Below are 22788 nucleotides of genomic sequence, written 5' to 3'. Positions count from 1 at the left end.
AAAGCACAGTTTAATCTGGCAGCACAGAGCACTTGGGAAACATAACACATGACTGAGCTGTAACAATAACTGCACATTTCCATTGATTCCCGTCTTTAACCGGGGAAATTTTTCAGTTGGCTGACACCACTCCTAAAACTAAGGTATTTTTACTTTTCACCATATTGAAGAACAACAGATGAGTTTAAAGGCTTGAAAAGGACTTTTCTTGTGTTAATTGAGAAAAAATACCCTAGCACTTGGAACCTATGTTTCCCATTAAAAAAAGGAAAAAATCAGAAACCCTCCCCAAAAAACAGTCAACCAACCAAACAAAAAACCCCAGAGTTTAAATTTACTCAGAAAAATACCTGAAATATGATACAAACAAACCACTTAGTGTGTGTTTCAAAGATGGTTATTGCATTAGCATAAACAGGACATTCAGCAGAAAAAAATGCCTCTAGAGTGAATTTTAAAAAAAGGGAGAAATATGCAAAAATCTGATGTTAAGTTCATTTTCTTACTAAAACAAATTGGAGTGATGAACTTTGAAACACTTGAAGAAATAATGAAAAAGAACATTGAAAATTTTCCATGCGAACCGCAAATTTTGACAACCTTCTCCTTATTCAAATGTTTATGTAAATACGCGTATATCTAGATAGATAGATCAACTGCATTTAAGTAAGAAACCTGGAATTGCAACCCACTGATGGCTCTTACTGGCTCTATATTCCCTGAAGAACTGCTGGAGATGCTACTGCTTCTTGGGACATCAGCTTAGCTCCTGTCCTGCAGCTGCCAAGCAAGCACGGGTGCAGGATTGGCAGATAGCCCTGCAATACTCCCTGAAGTGTCTCTTCCATCAGCTGTGTTCATTTTTTAGGGTAGAATCATTGCAATTGCTCATTCTGCAATTAGAAGTTTCAGCATGAATAAGCCACACTCAGTTTGAAGAATGACCACTCACATTGGTTTCCTGTTCTATTTTACTGCTTGAAACGTGGCAGTGACTCAAAGTCTAGACCCAGCACGGGGCCTCCTCGCCTTAACTGAGGTAGATCCTCTTGTGGGAGGACAGGCTGAACCTCCAAGAAGTTTCAGTCTTTCAGAGGGACTTGCAGAGACAAAAGCCAGGTAAGTGCTTTGCTCTTCCTAAATACCCTCCACAAAAAAGCACAAGTCAGGGAATACAGGTGCTGCCGTGGAGCAGGCTGATTTATAGGTGGGCAACTGAGGCAGAAGAGTATTTTAAAAGTACCTCTCAAAATGCTTTAAAAAGTGTTGAAAATCTGAGCCTAAGTGAACTGGTCAAGGTTACAGAGGAAGGCTGTGCCTGAGTGTGAAAATTAATGTATGTCTCCAAGTTCCAAGTCAGGCTCCTAGCAGTCCTGTTCCCAGCCAATTTGTGCTTTAAAAATATTCAGAAAAGCCTCCATTTGTAGGAAGTCAAAGTTTGAGATGGGCAGTTCTTGTGACTGAAAGACATACCAAGTCCAGGGGAATGAATCATTCACCAGAAAAGAGAGAGTTAGCTGCATATTCACAGAGTAAAAATAGAATATATATCAAAGTCTTCACACATTTTTCCATTCTGTAGTTTGCTCCATACTTTTAAAATGTGTTTAAAATGAGTGACCACGTATGCAAAGGAAAACTTTACAAGCAGATAAGTCTTCTAGAGCTGAGTGTCTGCCAAGGCAAAAGTGTGTGGTTTATTTTAAAAGGAGGAGTGGTTATCACTCAGAACACACTATTTCTGTTGAAGCAGTGAAGGCAAAAAATTAATTCCTATGATTTTTATTTGTTGTTAAAATAGAACTTTCAAGAAATAAAATCACATTTTTTTAGTCTATACTGAAATTAAAAAAATTGCAAATTTTTATGGAGGAAAGTTTTTAATACAAGAGGAAGTATATTTTGAAAAACTGTTTCATGGAGAAGTGAAACTCTGATAAAAGGAGCTCTTACATACAGGTGTTATGTATTATAATCTACATTACAGTACTGTACTATCCACATGAGACCAGGTACAATGAAAAGCTTCTGGACTTTATTCAGGTTTGTGGGTTTCAATCTAATTTAATTTACAGCAAGTCTTACCTCCATAGACACGAGTACCTCCACTGGCTTCAGGAAAACCACAGACTTTATGGTGGCATTAGTATGAGGTATTAAGTCTCTTACTCATTTCTATTTTAACTCTCAGATGTCAGCATCCAGGGGTGAAAGCCCATAAAAATTTTTATATTTACTATTATCAACAAAAAGTAAAGAAAACTGAAGATTTTATGATTCTTACAGCTTATCTCAACATACCCTGTCATGACCAACATGGAGTTCTATTTCTAAGAGTATAAGTAGGTTTTTCTCCAGAGATAAAAATGTATCAATTAAACAGAAATCAGAGAGACCTTCAGGAGACTAAAACTCAGGCAAGAAAGAATCAAATCAAATCTATATAATCTGCTTCAAATAACAGCAACAACAAAAAGCACACTTGTATAAACTTCTCTTTTTCAAAGTAGTGCTCATTACTGAGTTAGTGTATGATTCTTAATTTATGTCAGCTGGGGGATATCTTAGTTACTCAAAGAATTTTTTTTTGTCCATATAATGAAGAAATTTAAATTCATGCTTTTCTTTTTGTTATGTCTAAAAAGTTTAAAGAACTGCACCTCTCTCTCCTGTCAGCTACCGAAAGCGTTTGCTCCCGGGAGCTGAGGAGCTTTCGGGAGCCCGGGCTGGATGGAGCACGGGCAGGGGAAGGGCGCGGAGCCACTAGGTGGCAATAGAAACCCCTGAAATGAGCTGCTCCTCCTCGCAGGTTTTGTGCTAGCCGAGAGCTGTTAATTGCAGCTAAGTGTTGACTCGAAAAGAAGCAAACAAAATTTCATACCGGTCATTAAACCCCCTACCATTTCAGTACAATTTTCTGTGGGATTAGTAGGAAATAAGTGGTTTATCCCTGTATTATATTAATTTCTCCTACTTCATATTTTCTTCAAAGATCGTTATTGAACATGTCATGCAGTAAAAGAAATGTTTTCAATTATGACTTCAGCATTATTGAAAAGTTTGTGATAATTTCAGTTGTGCTCAATAAACTTTTCACTCTGCCATCACTATAAAAGTCAGATGGCTGAAATTATTATTTTCTCAATTTGAAAGGCATTAATGGGCTTAAACTACTATTGGCTTATCTTCTGATTGTATAACACACTTTTTTTTCTCTGTGATCCTTGCAGGGGAATTAAGAAGAAAATTATCCTCCAAATTAATTCTGAAGTTGCATTTCAAAAATTATCTTAAATTAAAATATCATTGTTTCAAATTCGGCACAAGTGTGTCTGTGCTGGAAAGTTCCTTGTTTGTATGTGTGTACCTCACTACTATGCTAAAAAATCTCACACTAGTAATTTTCAAAACTTGTGAATTAAAACTAAAAGTCACAGCCTAATGTTCATGGATATTATAACAGAATTAGGATTGCGGAGCTCAGACTGCAAAAAAAAAAAAAAAAGCTATGGATTTTGGGGTAGGGTTTTGGGATTTGAAATTAAAACTAAAAGTCACAGCCTAATGTTCATGGATATTATAACAGAATTAGGATTGCGGAGCTCAGACTGCAAAAAAAAAAATATGTCTATGAATTTGGTGTTAGGTTTTTGGTATTCGAAGCCTAGATTTTTCAATTTTAGCATATCTTCAATGTTGCTCTTGTACATAATTTTCAAGATTTGTTTCTGTATGGGAACAAAACCTTCTGCAGTGAACTCCTCCTTGCCATTATCACGGTGGTTCCACTGAGCACTGAAGCTGATGCCCCAAGGTGCCAGGGCTGCAGGGGCAGGACCGGCGCTGCTTTCTGTTCGGTGATGGCCACCCGTGCTCTGGATTTACCCTTCTTTTTCTTCCTCCCTGTTTCAAGGAAGGGTGGGGAGGGATCTGTGTATGTAGCACCACAAGACATAAAAAGAAATTTAGAGGGGCCTGATTCTATTTCTGTCCCTCCAAGCCCCTTTCCTCCCCAGCTCTCACTCTTTCCCCTCTGCTGTGTCCCCCTTTGCCCTGCAGCAGTGGGACCTTGGGGCTATGCTGTTTGTTAACATCTCTGGATGCCAGCATTTCTCCAGGGGATTGCCATACAGGGGAGGTAATTATTTAGTAATAAAACTAAAATTCAGCTTGAATTAAATTCTAAAGGAAAAAAAAGCAGAAAAGTAACTGCTCTTTAGGTACTCTGCTGCTGGAAGGTTTTCTTAAGTGAGTCCTAACAGACACAACAAATTATCTCCAAGAAAATAAATGCACTGTGGAAAAACTCAGCCTGCCAGGAAACATTCTTATAATTTCTTACAGAACAAGTTCATCAGAGTACAAATCCAAACACCCCAGTCAGGGAAAATGATGTGACAAGCTCAGGTGTCAATTGTGCCAAAATTTCACACACTAAATTAATCTCTAAAGGGGATAAAGGAAAATAAATTATCAACTATTGAAAAAATTGAGTCCAAATCTGGATTTTGAAAGCTCAGCCTCTGTTCTGTTTATAATGCCATTTATTTTACATAGAAATACATCATTTTTATTAATATTTTTGCCTACAGCTTTGGAATACTGAGAAGCAAAATTAAACTCTTAAGAAAATAGAAATATGTTCATAGATCTGCACATGAATGCTGCCTGACATTTGCAGACTTTCCCTTAAAAATGTGACTAAAAATGCATTTGAAGAAAATCTGGTTTAAAATTTGAAACCATATTTTCCTGCCTTTAAGTGGTACAGTCATACACTTTATTCTTTACCAGAACAGTTAATTCTAGGGAGGATCACACATAACTGAGTGAGTCATACTTTACTTACCTAACAAAAATAGGTTAAAGGATGCAGTAAACATAGGTATATAATTTTGTTTCCAAATATTTAAATAAAGTCTGAAGTGTTCAGGGTGTAACTACTTTTTCTTGTAATTCTCTGCATTTAGCATTAATAAACACAATGCAAGAAGATCTTTTACATATCCTTTCTGCCACTTCTATTTTTGTTTAGTCCCCCTGGTTGCTCAGGTCTTGTGTTTATGGAAATATATAACATCTAGGGATGCTGGTACTAACCAAGGCAAAAAACTATCAAAGATACCATACAAAGGATGAATATAATAACAAATTGAATGCTAGAAATGTTGCATTACTGATAGGTTATTGAGACAAAGAGTAGCAAAACCCCATGAAACAAATATTTTGCAGATTTGCATCAATCAGCTTAAAAATACACATATCTGAAAAGTGGATGACAAGCCACACAAGGAGCTCTTGTAGACAAGAACTCATTGAAGTCTTCAAACAAGCTTGTAAATTCACTTGAAGTGTCACCTATAAACAGCCTTTGTTCAGCCCATGATCCTCTCCTCTCTCTGGAAGCACAAGTAAATGACCCTAAGGAAAGGAAGTTTCTGATTGCTAAACTGAGATCAGCTAATATGTTGTTAAAAATATCTTACAATTATGCCTAAATCACAGCTCAAAGAAAGAAAAAAGAGGAGCAAGATACTGCTGACCTTTTATAGTAGCATCTCTTTTCAAAATGCTTCAAAATGTAGAGCCTATTATCTCATTTGGTGAATTCACTTTGTTCTCTCCAGAGCTCTTGGAGAAATTGGGGCAGGGGAAAAAAATTCAAGAAGTCTTTAGTTGTTTTATATTTAATCACTGTCCCAGTAGGAATTCCTTCTTCCTCAGACCTGGCAGGAAAAAAGCAATGGCAGGAAACAGAGCAAGAAACAGAGAAGCAGAAGGAGCAGCTGCTCTCCAACCATCACGCAAAGCTGTTCCATCTCTGTGACAATTGGAGTGATCTCAGGTGAGGAAGAACCTTCCTTCTGCTAGTAGGGATGGTGACTGGGTACTTGAAGAGTCCCTTGTAAATAGAAGGTTTTGCTTTAGGAAAAACGTTTGCAGATCCATAACATCTTCCAACATTCGATGCTTCCAATTTTTAGCCAGGTTATGATATTTTCTGCTCACCCAGATGGTGAGGAGATTTCTAATTTGTGGGAGACTTCTGTATATGTTTTCTTGCTGATAAAGAAAAGCTAACAAAACCTTTTGTTAAAGTGAACTAGCTCACAGGAGATAGGATAGAGAAGGATCTGAAATCTGAGCTCTGACCAGCTCAGTAGAGCAAGATCCCCAGTCTATAGGTTTTGATACCACAAGCTGGGGGCAGTTTCAGAGGTGCCTGCCTCACCTACCCACCTTCTTCTCTGCTTGGAAGCAAACCTTCCTCAGCAGAGTCCACCTTCTCCACTGCTGCAACTTATAGCCCACCATGTCAATTAAAACTAAAATCAAGCTGGTAGCCAGCTTCAGCACTCACCTCTGGAGTTTGGCTGACAGAACTATGGATTTCATAGGAACGCCTAGTGTGACCTTCTATTTCTGGCAGAAAAAAAATTAAATTTAGATACCTCTTTGCTGTTAAGAGGGTTTAAAAGGTCCTGGTTTCTTTCTATTAGAGTCTGAATATTGTCATAAAGGGGAGATGTGTTCTGGAAGGAGGGGGGTACAGATTGTTTTCACCCAGCTCCTGCAGAGCATTTTGCTTAATGCCCTCCAACCCTGCTGTTGCATCTCCTGAAGCTATTCTTGGAATAATATCCTGGGTGCTCTTAAAAGGGTTTGTTATTTTCTTGTTTGCACTCAGTATAAAACAAAATGCACTTAACATTTTATTCTATTTTAAAGTGTATTAATTTATTAATTTATTTCTCACCCATAAAACATTCAGAACATTTCTCCAGATATTTGTTCAATCTTTCATTCTATTCTTCAGGGCTGGCCCAAATAAAGCATATGCCTTTTCTTGAATGATATGACCTTTAGTTCCCACTTCTTCTCAAACACATTTCTTTTCTGCTTTGATTTATGTGAAAAGTAATGGAATGACAGCTTCCAAAAAAATTATCCAAAACCTATTGTAAATAAAGACTATTTTCAGCTAAAAAGCTTGAGTGCATTCTTTACATTGTCATTCCTATCTAATACAGTTCTTTAAATAGAATGGCACAGTTGCAGCAGAAGAACAACTAAAACATGTTTTTGGTTTTCTGTTTATTTTGGAGTGAGCAAGACTTGGGAATTTATAGAAGTTCAGATATGACAAAAAGGTTGTTTACCTGTGGACGAGAGGAGACATTTAGAAATAGTTCATAATCAGTTTTAGGTAATTACTTTAGCTATTGTGGAAAAGCTAAAATCCCACATATACAGCATTCTTATAATTTATTTTTGATGATTTACCCATTAAGAATAGTTTCACGTCATGGTAGACTGTATTTCCTGAAAAATACTTTTGGAGAAATTTTGCAGGGGAGAAAGTGTTAAAGTACACCCTTGTCTTATACAGATACTTTCCTTTGACCAGCTTTTCATAGCTCTTCTGACTGGTTTTGGCCTGATATCCCTTCACATACGAGTCTTGCATTTTGTTTCCTCACAGTCTTGGGTGCAGTCATGCCTGATTTACATCACTTGAGACCAAAGGTGCATACCTGGGTAAAATCCAGGCCATGTGGAAGCCAGCAGCAAAGCTTCCACTGACTCTGACGAGGCTAAAATTTCATCCTTTTCTGTTTAAACAAAGGCTGTCCCCTGCTCCAGCTACCCCTCATACCCCGGAGAAGCTTTAACACCAGATCATCAGTTTCACAAACTGAAATAATCTGAAATATTTAAAAAGTGTAGAGATGGAAGGTAAATTATTTAAAGATACACCAAGTAAGTATGGGCTGAACTTTAGAAAGGTAATGTTTATAGGCTGGCTGTATGGAAAAACATCCTGACTGTACATTAATCAATCCTCTAACAGGAATATGAAACAAGGCCAACACTTTCAGGCCCAGATGCCTAAAGTTCAAATCTAAAACCACATTTAGGTATTTGGGTTTAAGACTACCTGGCTTGAAAACTGTGGTTCTAATCTGAATTTCTGTCTTCATGTTTTCCGGTGTACTTCACAAGCTAAAGAAAATTTGACTGAACTCCTTACATTATTATTTCAAAATAAATGCTGTAAGAGAACTTACATGATTTAACAGAACTTTCTTACACAATTGAATAACCACAACTGATTCTCCAAACAACAACAGGCATGCATCAGACTTAGGAACGTAGATCACTGCTGGGAAAATACTGCAGGGAAGTGGGAATAAAGGAGAACTATATTGTCATTAAAGTTTTACTTTTAATCTTAGGTATATAAAGAAACACAGAACTTGAAAGCATTGTGGTACTTCTCTGGAATTATGTGTCCTGATTCTTGAGAATAAATACTATTTTATATCTCCTTTTAAAAATATATATTAAATATATTGTCATAATACACTATATTAAAGACATTTCCCATTTTAATAATAAAAATAACTCATATTAGTTTGAAAGTTGCAAGATGTTAACATCAGATGGGAAGCAGTTTAAAAGACAAGTGCTAAAAATAACCTTTAAAATACTGTGTACATTGATGTTTCAAAGATGAGTGTAAGTTACACTTGGCAAGGGTGTTGGATCCTTTCATACACTGGATATGTTTAGCTTTGGTATTTTCTTAACAAATGGTTAGTATTGGGCCCTATGTCCCTGGACGAAAGACATCACCCTACAGTGACATGTTTCTATACAAACATACTCAAACCAAGGTCATCACTCACCTTCCTAAACCCTCAGTAACACAGGCCAACAACTTAATTTACAGAGAGAAGCTGGATGAAGTGTGGGACTAGCAGATCCCAGGGTCCGATCAAGGTCTGCCACTGAATTAAGGGAACAGATGGAGCGGCTCAAGCTAGAAGAGAATTTTTTTTTCTTACTTCACCCATATATTTTCACATCCATCTCTAACTCATGCTTAACCCTTTCTCATCTAAGGAGGTACATAAGCTGAAAGAAAGCAACATGGATTCACTTTGCTTCCACTACAAGTCCTGACATTGTCTCTAAGTTGGTGCTCAGACACAACAATGAATTCAAGCAACTTCATGACAGTTTGAGACTCTGACCTCCCCATTATAATTTGCAGAATAGCTTCCTATAAGCAAACCTGCCTGCTCAGAGTCTCTTAATCAGATCTTAAAAAGAGCAACAAGATCCAAACCAGATACAGTTTAGCCATGATTTAGATTCCTCCCTTTTTCTTATTTGTATCTGTCAGGTATATATTTGAGTTTCCCAACTATGTGATACTGCATGTTGGCGTACATTGGTCACTACTTGAAACTATCAATCTGAATTCTTTTAAGTTTATCAATTTTTCAAAATTATAGCTACTGACAAAGCAAGACCGGAAATACAGAAACTACTAAAACTGTATTTCTTATGTTTAACTGTAGCTAAACTGTCTCTTCCCATAAGAAGGAAATGCATTTACTTGGTGGTTAAAAATACACAAAATTTAAGTGGTTTGTCCTTCTCAAATTGAGTTTTACTTTTACTTTTAATACTAAACTGAAAATCAAAGTTGCAATTTGCCTGTTCAATAAGGATTGGTTATTGAGGTGGGACAGTGAGTTTTATACCCTAACACTGAGCACAGCAATATCAGCAGTTTCACTAGATATAATAGGAATAAATGAATATTTACTCTTTGGGTATTTTGCTTGATCTTGGCATTCAGCATGCCATAGCTTCTCTGAAGAGGGTGATATTATTTGCTCAGAAAATATCAGTGATATATAAAAACTTCTTTTGTCTTCTGGCAAGAGGCTGCAGTCTTTCACAGCATCAAAGAGAATTCTGGAAAACAGAATTCTGTAAATAAGCAGGTAAATATGGGCCAGTTGCTACCTTCTTGCATATGTGCCCTTTCATAGGAAAGCCTGGTATAGACTTACAGTGTCTGATTGCACAGGAAAGGAGGGGTTGCCATGTCTTTCTTTTATTCCTGTAACATCTGCTACTGGTCATTGTTCCAGGCACAGGCTTAGATCCAATCCAGAATGGCTATTCCTATGTCCTATAACTGCCTTCATAAATGAAAGCCATAGCTTTTCCCTCATCATTACTGTTAATTATGAACACCATTTAGTATTTTTGTATAACAGAGGATATAGTTATCTGAGAACTATAACATACTGGTGGACATTGTTGGAAATTAATTTTGGAATATTTAGTCAGTCTGATGTGCTTTACAAAGGGATACAACTCTTCAGTCCTGTCAAATTATTAATTGTCTCAAATTACTTTGTAGAATTACTCAGTTGTGAACATTTGTTGAGAAATCAGAACCCTGTCAATCTAGCATACATTATGAAAGATTAGTAATTTGCATTGGTAATTGTTAGACAATCCCCTCTTAATATAGTCAATATTTCCACTTGTAAGGAGTTATTTACCTCTCAGGAACTGTACTTTGAAATGTGTTATGCACATGTAGTCCATTCTTGGACTGTACGTGCTCCCTGTGCCTGAGCTAGCCATGAGCACACACACAATAAAAATGGACTCCATGTGGACAACTACTCAGTGAAGAGAAAAAGCTATTTAGGTAATAAAGTCAAGGAGCAAAAAATTAGGAAATGCCAAATTTACTGTTGTCTGTGCAGTGGTGACCTCGGTAGAGAAACACATTATTTACTGTCACAGTGCAAGAAGTTCAATTCCCTTTCCCAAGTAAAGGAACAACCTCTATCTTCTAAATGTCTTCTTGCCAAGTGCTGAAAATACATGTGGCTCAGACAGTGCCAGGAGTAGCATTTTGAAATTACTATTGCAAACTCAAAGGAAATAGCTTGTATCCTGTGGGGGCAGGGGATAAAACCCCTGGAGTAACTTTCACTCCCTCTCTATAATTTATGTTGCCTTGATTTGCATTCTGTTGTTTTTCAAATGCATAAGATTCATTTTATATGGCTTTTCCTTCCTTGCATCCTGCTCACTAGCTTGATGATCTGGTGCATTCTCTTACACTGAAAAATAGGTTCTCTGGCAGGACAGTAACAGGCCTCTCTTTATTCAGTATAATACTTTTGCTCCGCTCTACTGAGTGAAGCCCTGCTCTAGATAGGAGACAGTTTTTCCACACATGGTGTGTTTTCTTATTCTCCACACTACCAGGATTTTCCACTCTTAATATTTTTATTTTTTTTTTAATTTACCCAGTGTTTGCTGAATTAATATCCCTATCTCCGTTTGGTTAGCTGATTCCCTCTACTGCTTGCTAGCTAAAATTTAATCTAGTTGTCTTTCCTTCTTCCTATATTCCCATGCCTGGTTTCATGGAAGTCTAATATTCTTTATGACAGCACCAACATAAAGTAGCTAGGGTGCATTTCTCATTTACTCCCTGTTCACCATGTGATAAACACAGTGTAGAAACAAGTCAGTGGTAATATCTGCCTTGCTACACTGGGTTCCAGTTTTCTGGCACATTTCCTCTTCAATGATCTTCAAAGATTTTCCATTATCTTTATCATAAAATAGAACCTAAATAAATAAATCTTAAAATACAGAAATAACAATCAGACTTCTTTTAGAGTAGAAGATTACTCTGAATTTGGTCATAAGACTATCAAGAACAAACATTCATTCTGTGTCTTGAGTATTTAAAGAGAGAATGATGCTTAAGGCAAAATTGTGATTTATCATAAAAAAATAAAAAATCTGAACTTTTGGTTTTTTTATAATTTATTTTCCTGTCTTGAGAAAAGTGTCCAAACAAATAGATAGGAATTATTGCCATTCTGAGTAGACACAACAGTCCCAATCCCTTGCATGTGTTCTCTTTGTGTAACTGGTGACATCCACTGGCACAGAAATTCACATGCACAGGCCTGTGATTCACGTTCAGTTAAGGCAGATGTTGAAAATGCCCTGCAGTGCCACCTGTACTTGAACCAAGGACATGTAAGAAAAGTTGGAGCTCAAGATGAGATGTAGCTCATCCTGTCCAGCTATATCACTCTTATTTTGGAAAGCACTGCACTTCACTCAAGCTTCTTCTGAGTGGAGTGCAATTTGAATTAAAGCAGCTAATGCTTTTAATTGGGATTCAGCCCCCCAGAAAGGCTGACTGGTTTTGGCTTAAGCACAACAATAAAACAAGTCAGTGCCGAAGGTACCAGTTCATTTGATAGATTTTTCTACTGGTCCCTCTTAGAAGCTGGGCCTCATTTTTAATTTCAGTTTGTCTCACTTTTGCTTAAACTTTCTTAATTCTGCATTTCTCTAATATGTGAATTATTAAAAGCACTATTTTCTGACTGTGCAGGAGCTAGTCTCATACAATCACTTTGCCTGCCATTTTTTTGTTGTTGTTTTTTTTTTAAATAATGCAGATTGAACATTATAAGTTTCTCATTGTGAGACATATTCTTTGTAATAATTTTATATTTTAATTTTCAATATCTTTTTTTTTGAAGTGGACATTAGGACTCATTTCAGTCTTCCATGATCTATATTGTCTTTGCACTTGAAAAAATAGAGTAGCTCATTTCATCACAATTTTGTTCTCAGAATATTCTTTTGTGTACTCATTTTGACTCCCAAATCTTCTTTGGGAACCACTGCTTTTCAGTACACAATGTCTATTCTGGAAATATGGCTAGTTAGTAGACTTTTTTTTTTAAATTTTGCACATTCCAGCGCATTTGTATGATGCAAGAAAAACAGTTTATAGAGAGATGTTTAGCAACCATACAAAAATATCTCCAGCATGGATCAAGAGAAGGGATTTTTTTCTCCCCTGTAATTTAGGGCCTTTGCTTAATTATTTAACAACTATCTGGCCATCAACTTTTAATTAGGCAATAAAAGGCCTTTGTTGTCACCTTGTGAGACTGTCAGTGGATGAAATAGGGTTTTTAACTCTGAGATTTAAAAAAAGGAAGAAGAAAGCAGACGTAAACAATCTTATAGTACTCCTGTGACTATTGCTTTTCATGGAAAATCCACCAGAAAACACAACTAAGATCAACAGATATTGGATTTTTTTCAAAATTGTCATATTTCTAAATTGTCACATTGAGTGCTCTTGGGGACAGCCAAACAACCAAAGGGTCCAGTCCTGGGGCAATGTGAGTTCTCAGCTAGTACTGGAATCCAGCTAATGAAGGGAGCAATGTTTTTTCCTAGTTATGGCTTTAAAGTACATTTTTCATGCAGCTTATACTCTGGCAGAGAACCCATTCCTAATCTGTTTTAAAACAAATAGATTGTGTACAGCTGTCCCTATATCCAAGGCAAAATGATGATTTAATGTTGATTAAGAGAGAAGGCCTTTGAAGTGAGTGAGGCAGGAGCCCGTAGTATGTCTCTAGTGATCATTATCAGTCTTTCCCTGAAGGGTGACTTGGTGCCAAAAGCGCTTTCCCCAAACTGACTGAGGTGGATTCAGGAGCAAATGCTTTGTAAATTTAAAAAGACCTTCTCATTTGCAGGCCTCTGATGTCTTATTCCTTTAGCTGTATTAATGCCTGAGAATAAGCAGATGCAGTCTTTTTCACCAGTTAACTACAAAAAGGGGCAAGGTCCACTGCTCCACGGCACTGTGGGCATCACCAGAGGAGCAGCCGAGCATGTATCCTGCAGTAAAATCAAAGAAAAATTGCTGGGTTTGTCTGTTTTCCTTTTTCTTTAAAAATTTTTTTCTCCATATGAACAGCTGCTTTAGCAAAAGAAAAAAACATTTGGATTTAGCTTTTTACAGTTAAGCGCTTTTGTGAATAATTGTAGAAAACAAACAAAAAGCATTCAGGTTCTGTCTCTCTCCCTTATTTGTCTAACACTACTGGCCAAACACCAGTCACAGCACATGTGAGTACATGGGCCTACGCACAAATATTGTACATTATATACACATACACACTCAGGCTTACCTTGCCATCTGAAATGAAAGCACTGGCAGGTCATTCATACTTGCATCGTATTCATCTATCCATCTGTCTGTGATTTGGCTAAAAACTTCACAGCACCAGGGACAGATAAGAGCAATCCTGTGTTGTTTCATTCTAACAGCTGTAAAAAAAATGTAATTCTCATATAGCTGAAGAAAAAAGAGACAAGAGAGAAACTGTTTTCCTTGACTGACAATTACAATTTTCAATCATTTAGAAAAATGATTATTTTTTCTAATGAAAAAAAAAACGGGAAAGGATTAATAGTTAACTCCAAGTCATGGGAGTCTACAGCCTTACAAAACCAGAAAGCCACCCTTCCCTGTTTATTTCTTAGCATTCCATAAAAAGTCATCATGTATGCTCTGCCTGAACTGTGCTTACCATCAAAGACTTCATAGCCACTATTTATAGCATCCCCATTACTAACATGCTTTCTCAAATATCATGGTACTAGGTAAAAGCAAAAATATGATTTCAAGCATACACTGCTCTTCTGTAAATATAACCAAGGCATTTTTTTCCCACTGCGTAGAAAGGACATTTTACTATTGACTTCAGGGGAAGGGTGGGGAAGGAAACCAATCCTTTGATGGAGAAAAGTTTTGTATAATTGTCTGTAATTTAAAAATTATGTAAATGTTTTACTGTGACAGCTGCCAGATTGACAATTCTGGGAATTTAAGTTGAGGGCAATAGCATGGGTTTCTCAACATTGCTCCATTATTGTGTTGCAAATCATGCCAGGAGGGAGATATGTCTTAAATATACATAACCAAGTGCAGAAGAGCACTTCTAGACACATATTGTAAAATCTTAATTCTTCCTCAACCTCCTCCCTCCCAAATAACCAAAACCAGACAAGTTTTTGGCAGAAAATATTTTGTTAGGGGCATTTTCATGAAAAGTTAAAACGATAAACCATAGAAAAATATTTTATATTAAATTTTCAGCTACTCCTATTTTATTAAAAACTTTTCTACAAAATCTATAGATATAAAATTTAAGCTTGTTTTATCTTTTCTTTTTTTAATGTGATTGATTTTTTGAGTTTAGTTACTAATCTGTAGCAAAAAACATCAAAACATGGAAAAACTTGCACTTTAATATTATTTTTACATTGCCTTTCACAGCAAAAATTTTGTTGATGTCTGGCTCTTCCATGTCTGGGTAAAGTGAGACGTGGATAATACCACATCCAAATCTGTTTTGTGACAATCTCCTGTAAAACAGGAATTTACAATTGTGAATTTGACAGTTAAAAATTTCAGTGGAAACAGAACTGTAGATCATTCTGCAAGCCTGCTTAATCCTTGACCTTGTTAAAACTGATGAAGGTGGCAATTAATCCCAATTATTGAGTTCGGTTTTGTGCAGTGTAGAATATAATATTTATTTAATGAAGTTTGTCTGATAAATTAGGCCTAGATTTAGTTGCTGACTGATTAGCCAGTGTCTCTAGCAAGGTGCCATTATTAGATTTAGTAAAGTGAATTATCTGGTTTAAATACAGATCCTTCTGGTTATGGAATGACTGTCTGTAAACATGCCAGTCAAAAGTGGGGTTTTTTCCTGAATATTTTCTCACCAAAATATCAGGACTTTTTAACAATTCAGTGAGAATGTTGGTTTTGACATTTTCCATGGCTTGCATGTTTCTGTTTTGTTCCAGAGGGCAATAAAAATGAATGACCCGCAGGTTTGAGGTTTTTTTTCTTTTAAAAAAAAAAAGTGACACTCTGCAAAACATCCACAATTTTGGAAAAAAATAATTTAAAAATATGTAAGAACCCCATAACAACTTAGCTTTTCTACTTTACAGATTTCTAGTAATTAAAGACATTTACAAAACCGTAGAAGTTATTGTTTCACCATCAAACATAGCCAAGTATCTTATGTAGGTCTAAGGTATAACTGGCATAACTTAACAGAAGGACCTCAAACAAAAATGTTTCAAGATATAAAAATGGGAAACCTTCAAACCCTGTGCAGTTCTGCCAAAAGACCTGACTCTACAAGAACTGCTATGGACATTTACCACCTTGATCAGTTCTCCAGCAATTGTGGGACTACTTATCATAGTAGTATACACAGTTCTTAGGTGTTTAGTGGAATGGACCTTCGTGTCCAGACATTTTTCTAAACCAACGTTCAGACTCCCTTTATAACTCTTATGTATAATTAATTGATTTTAGTCTATTATTTTGTTTTCATGTCTGTGGCTGAGGAGCTTCTCATTCTCAAATTTCACATTTTTAATCTTGTTTAAAAAATATTCTTTTTTTATGTGTCACAGTTGTTTAGTATTTTAATTTTCTAAGTAAGTTTTGGGCTAAAAATTGGTCCCATATTAAGCCTATATGGTATGCAAATTAAAAATACTTCTTTACAGAGTAGACCCCCACAATAGTGAGAATAGCATAATCACACTGAGTAAAAACCCATTTATTTTATTTAAATACAGCTTAAAAAGAAGATTTATTCATGCTTGAACTGAGAATTGACAACTTAGGTCTCCAAGAAAAATACCTGAACAGATCATCACAAATTGCATGAATGACATCTCTGTGCTTTAAGCCTCCTGTTACTGCACTGTCTCCTCTGATGTTAAACTGAGCTGATCTAATTTTTGCAATCCAAAAAATATGATAGTGTTTTTCCATGCACAACTGCAAGAGAAGCTCACTTTTCTAAATAGTATGGTTTTAAGATCTCAGTAACCAATATTTGAAGGAATAAAATTAATTAGATCTACTTATGGAAAAAACATGCCCTCCATTCTTTGGTAAATTATTGGCCAAATTAATAAGGCTGACAACAGGGTCCCTCATAACCAGAGAATCAACTAATACTGAATTAATTAAGAATTAGTAGAGTGTGGAAAACTCTGTGACCTTCACCAGAAACTTCAGTTTCTTTCAGGGAAGATAGACACTGAGGCTACCAGGCATTAATGTAAACAGCACGAATAGAAATTGCTATGAATCCTAAATAATTAGAGTGAATGTGGGACCACCATCAACAAAAAAACCCAAAAGCATACATGACTGTACAGAGTACATGACTGTACTCTGACTTGCAGAAACTACATAAAGCAATCACAAATTAAATGCCAGATGATTGTGTGAGTCTCCTGAGAAAGGTGGAGCGTAGAATTTCATGCAGGATGGTCCTTGTCCCATTGTCTAAGTGATTTTTATCTCCATTTTCTCTTTTTCTCCCTTTTGCTATTTATAGTGTCCCAACAACACATCTTATTAACCGAATTTCAGCAATGACTTTGCTGCTAAGTAGAAAACTGCCTAAAATATCTTGAGATATTGTTCTATTAACTTCTTTCACTATATCTGTGGTATTCAGAATACTACTAATAAATCTGGAAAAATAGGCTGAAGTATGTTGGTTACGAACCAGTTAAAAAAAATGAGCCAAAAATAACATCTGCACCAGCAAATCTGCACTGCTTAGCATACGGTTTTAATTTTAAAATATTTACTCCTAAATTTTGAGAGCTGTGAGAGCTTTTAGATGTGTGCTTCTCATTAAAAAGATGCTGGCAGATAGTGTAGGCCAAATATTGGCTTTGGAGGAAGAAAGGTTTAGAGGAGACCTAATATTAGAACACATTTAGCCATGGATTTTTTAGTCAGAAGTCTTCACTTCATGGATTTTTTAGGCAGAGTCCTATGAGAACTCACTTCAAGAAATTTATGCTAATAACTGAAGCTCTCTCTTGCATTTTTGTCAGATAAATGTTTAACTACAGTATTAGCTGGTATTTGAATATCATGTAGTAATTAGCTGGAGCTAGACCAGTTTAGGGTCTAGTTTAATCTGTTGTTAGATGTTAAAAAAAAAAAGTCCTGTAAATGCACGATTAGGTATTTGAGTTTTTAGTTACTGATGGTGACAAATAAGACTGACTTTTAATTTTCTTGAGACTGTGCCCAGCCTTTCTAGAGAGGTAGTTACTTCTAGAAGTCCCAGGTGTAAGAAGCAGCAGCACAGTTCACTGTGACGTGAAGGAGAACAGAGCAGTGAGACTGTGTGTCCACACCAGGGGTAGGGCAGGGACACCATGTGTGAATGTGCAGCTGCACAGCTATTTGCATCTCTCAGTCCAAAGCCAAAACCAGGGCCCTTTCTTGCAGATCACAAGAACCATCTTTGGCAGTGTCACTCATGTCATCAATGTCTTGACAAGGATACATCTATTTGCTGTCTGTTGCACCTCTTTCAACATCGGAGAATTTGGGGCCTTATTGATATGTGCATTTTCACAGTGTCCTCATTCTCTTCATGACAGTAATGAAAGTCATACTGGACACTCCTTAATCTTCCAAGAGTTTCAGCCAAACAGGCAATCCTGAAATATTTCCTATTATAATTTGCCCTTGACTTAAATGGATACACTAAAAGCACGTTTACTTTAAAAATTCCTTTGAAATACCTAACATTTGTGTGCTGGGTTGCCGCCTGCCTGAATCACTATCCTATTATTTTAAAACACCTTTCTCATTAAAAGAAAATACAGGAGAAGTAAAAACAAATATAAAAAAAAGTTAAAACCATAAAAAGATTTTATGTGATTGGCTAAATTTAAATATTTCTGCAATTAAACATTCCTAACTTTTGGTGATTTTGTTTCCTTTTTGCTGTCTCTAATTTTTCTTCAAACTGCACAAAAAATTATTTTTTAATTGTCCAGTGAAAAAACCATCCAGCAACAGAAAAGACTACATCTGCTTCAACAGCAGACATATGAAACCTGTGTGACAAACACAATCATTAAACAATCTGATTTTCTTGTTGGGAGGGTTTAATGCTGTTGGGTGTAGTATTAAAATGTAGAATTTGATAGTGTGTCTTAAAATTTTAATGATGTGTTCATGAATATAAAACATACTTCCATCAGTGACTTTATGACTTCTCCTCTGCATAATTAGTGGTATCTGTTTTATGAGCTTACTGTTGTTGCCTTGATCCCATGAAAATGTGAAACCACTGTAATAATTTACACCATTCCAGTGCTTTAAAGATACAAGCTGGAATTTCTTCCTCTTTTCTCTTTGCATATACTCTTGTGTTTATCAAAACAGAATATTAAGTGGCCTTCTTGAAAGCTGGGCAAGGAAAAAAATTCAAGGACAACGATTAATTTTAAACATTTGTCATAAGAATGTATTTGTTGCCTCACTTAAATCTGTGTTATCTTCTGTTAGAGAGTAAGATGAGCTTCTTACTGCAAAGTAGGTAAACTTAGGTAAATTCAATCACTGAGGAATGTGGGAAAAAATGTGATCACCAGTGAAAAAAATAACTATTGAGATGATAATTATTCTATTATCATAATCAGCTAACTTCTGAACTATCATTTATTGTGCAGTCTCTCTCCATTCTTCCTCCTCCAGACTTCAGCAAGCACTGGACCCATATAAATAAAGTGTCTTTGATTTGTGAAAGGGAACACAGCATTATGTTTAGACATTTAGACCAAATATTAGGCAAGAAAGGCAGCAGTGTCTTCTTTGGTTTCACATCTGTAAATCAAGGCTGATGCTGGGTAAAACAATGATGGGTTATTGTGGCATTTAACAGGGGTCACTAATTAATCTTCCTCTACTCAAAGAAGATAGTGAGGTTGGGAGCCATATTTGCAGACACGTATTCTAAATGAACACACATGCTCCTGGAGGTTACTGAAAACCAGAAAATATGTCATTGTCAATGTTTTGTGCAAGGACCATTCACAGTCTGATTCTGAGCTGTTTCCCTCAGAATCAAAAAAAAAAAAAAACCCAAACCACTGACCACCAGAATTTCAACTTTCAGTCTAAAAGGTCAAGTTTCTAGGGAGTTTTGTAAATGTCATTCACAAAAACAAGCAAACAAACAAAGAGGTAAAAATGAATGCTGAAAATAGACAAAGCCCCTAAGGGTGCTTTGGTAACAGTATTGACTACAGCCCTGGAAGCTAGCTGAGTCTCTCATCATTTAAACAGCATGAGTTTGCTATTTTTCTAGGGAGGAGAAACATAGATAAGAAAATGTACTCAGTGGAAATCAGCCTTTCAGTGAAAATTGTGTAAAGAATAAAAAAATATTTTTAATGTCTTCTAAATGAATTTTCTTCTAAAGAACACTGATTTGGTCTCTTGAATCAGGGGAGGTTACCACCTTTCTCTGGAGGTTAAATGGGTAATATTTTTCTAGGGAGGAGAAACATAGATAAGAAAATGTACTCAGTGGAAATCAGCCTTTCAGTGAAAATTGTGTAAAGAATAAAAAAAAATTTTATTGTCTTCTAAATGAATTTCCTTCTAAAGAACACTGATTTGGTCTCTTGAATCAGGGGAGGTTACCACCTTTCTCTGGAGGTCATAAATGGATATGTGTCATTGTCATAGGTGCTCTCACAAGAGTAACAGTTCTTTGCTACACCCTCTTATACTCTCTTTCCTGTTTAATCTAAAAACAATACATCAGGGTTTGAAAGGAAAAGTCATCCCACTGGAAAACCTGGGCATGAGAAGAATTTGGGCACAAGGTGTATAGGTTACTGCTCAAGAGGCAATGTAGCCTGATAGGAAAATAGAGTCAAACCAATCCATTCTTAAAATCATGTTTGATAGGAATTGTTCATTCAAAAAAAAAAAAGACAAAATCTCCCAACAAACCACAAAACATTATGTTCCAAATTTCTTTTTGATCTGGGATGGAAATAAATATCAGTGTATCAGAATACCTCAAGAGACCCAAGCTTTACTGCTCACTACAATGCAAACAAGGATTCAGATCCTGCTTATCTCAGCTTTTCCCCTTTGACAAACATCAAGCGGTCCTAGCTGAAAGAGCCTTGCTTCTCACTGCCTTTCAAAGTGTCTGCCACAGAAGGGCTTATCTCACCCTGCTTTTGCTCCCTACAGCATGGCTGGGGAGGTGGAACTCTGATTTAAATCAGCCCTTTTGCTACGGGACTAACTAGTTAAAGAGTTAAATCAATCTCAATATTATAAGTCTCTAAACCAGTTCCAGTTTTGCACTCCCTATTTGGATTTTACTGGACTTTCTTCTGAAGAACATTTCTTCGTATCTTACTTCAGTGGGAGGTTATCTCTTTCCTTTGAAGGTTATATTGTGATTGGCAGAGGGTCAGGAAACTTCAGTCACATTGGCCTGTTACGGAAATACTTTGAAAAATAAATGTGAAAGACAAATGTTAAGTAAAGAGACTCCTTAATCAGCAACAGGTCCCTAAGACTTCAGACCCAGTGAGGTATCCACATAAGTTTTGTTTACACAGTTTATTAATACAGATATTTGGGAGCAACAGGAGGTTCTCTGTTGACTTTGATAGTGGAGATTGAGATACACCCGAGGTTCACGCTTTGTAGGCAGGATGTTCACAAAGTAACAGGCTGAAACACAAACACACTATTTGGCCACTGTCAAGATTTCACATGCATTAGAAGACTTTTGCTATTAGGCAGTGCTGTAGGATTCTCCTAAGCTTTTTCTTGTCTGCACTAATCTTGCTAAAAGGAGTGTTCTCCCACTTTATGATAGCATCAGCAAGATCAACATGGTACTGCTCGAAATATGCTCTCACAATGCAAGAGGACTAAGATTTCTGATACTCTATTACGTTTCAAAATTTTATAATTTCTAATTTGACTCTCAGTTTTTATCTATACATACTAAAAGGAAGCGAGACAGAAATTTAAGAAAAATCCATGTGTGTTATATGATATACAATCCAAATACATATAATTTTGTTTTGAAATGTCTGAGTGGATCTTGCACTTTCTAATGTATAACTCCAAATGCACTTATAAGTGGATAACAATATTAGAAATATTATAAATAATATCAAATCTGGCTAGGAGCCTACTGTTTCTGGATAAATCCATTTTATTCTCACCAGAAGAAAAGGGAGCTGTGTGCAGTCAGCAGAAGGGCATATATCCCTCAGATTTAAAGCTTGAGCTGTCGTTATTTGATTCAGTTGACCTTAATAGTCATGTTTGCAGGGAATCCAATTAGCAGCTGGTTGTAACATACTGTACCATATGTGCTGGATCTCTAAGGTTCAAGTAGGAGCTTAAAGACAGAGGGTCAGGCCTAGCTGTCATTTTTATAAAAATTAATTTCTTCTAGGCATTTTAAAAGAAAAAATAACAGCAAACACATTAGAATTGTGCTGCCTTTATGCAAAATGGCAATTTAAGCACATGTGCTTCACTTTCAGTAGCTCAAAATGTTTTATGGTACTTCACAGATTTTCTTCATATTTTCTTCAGTATTCTGCACTGTCTCCTACTGTCCCCCACTGCTATAGGGTGCAGTCAGTCCAAGTGCCATTACCAGGATAGCTTCCCTAGCATTGGTGCTTTGAAATCTGCATAAATCTAGAACAGGAAGTTAAACCCCTGTAAAGGACAGATTTGGACTCAATTAATTAATTCAACAGCAAAATGTGAAAAAGATGTTCATGCTCTTCCTGGTTTCATCTGGTTACTCTCTCAATCCCAATTCCAATTTATTGCCTGCCCAGCTGTGCCAATGTAACTGTTTATATGGCTCTGCTCTATGTCATATCAGTGCACTGGTATAAAATGATATGAAAGACCTAAAAGAAAAAAAAAGGAAAAAAAAAAAGCAATAATAATTTCCCCTTTATCTGACTTTCACTTTTTTTTTTTAATTTGGAAACTGAACAATCATTTTGGAATAATTTTCAAATTATTTCCTTTTCTTGTGGCTATATTTCCATTTCACATTTTTAGTTAGTGCTGTGCCTTATTTTTCTCATTGCACTCCACTATTTAGGGATTCTAATGAGAGGAGTAACAAACACACTGGTGAAATTTCAGCACTATCTATGTGCAAAGTCACCAAGGTTTGTTTCCTTTAGATGTAT

The sequence above is a fragment of the Passer montanus genome, unplaced genomic scaffold (assembly GCF_014805655.1).
Source record: "Passer montanus isolate IOZ18808 unplaced genomic scaffold, ASM1480565v1 scaffold14, whole genome shotgun sequence".
NCBI lineage: Eukaryota > Metazoa > Chordata > Aves > Passeriformes > Passeridae > Passer > Passer montanus.
This window is presented reverse-complemented; position numbering follows the sequence as displayed.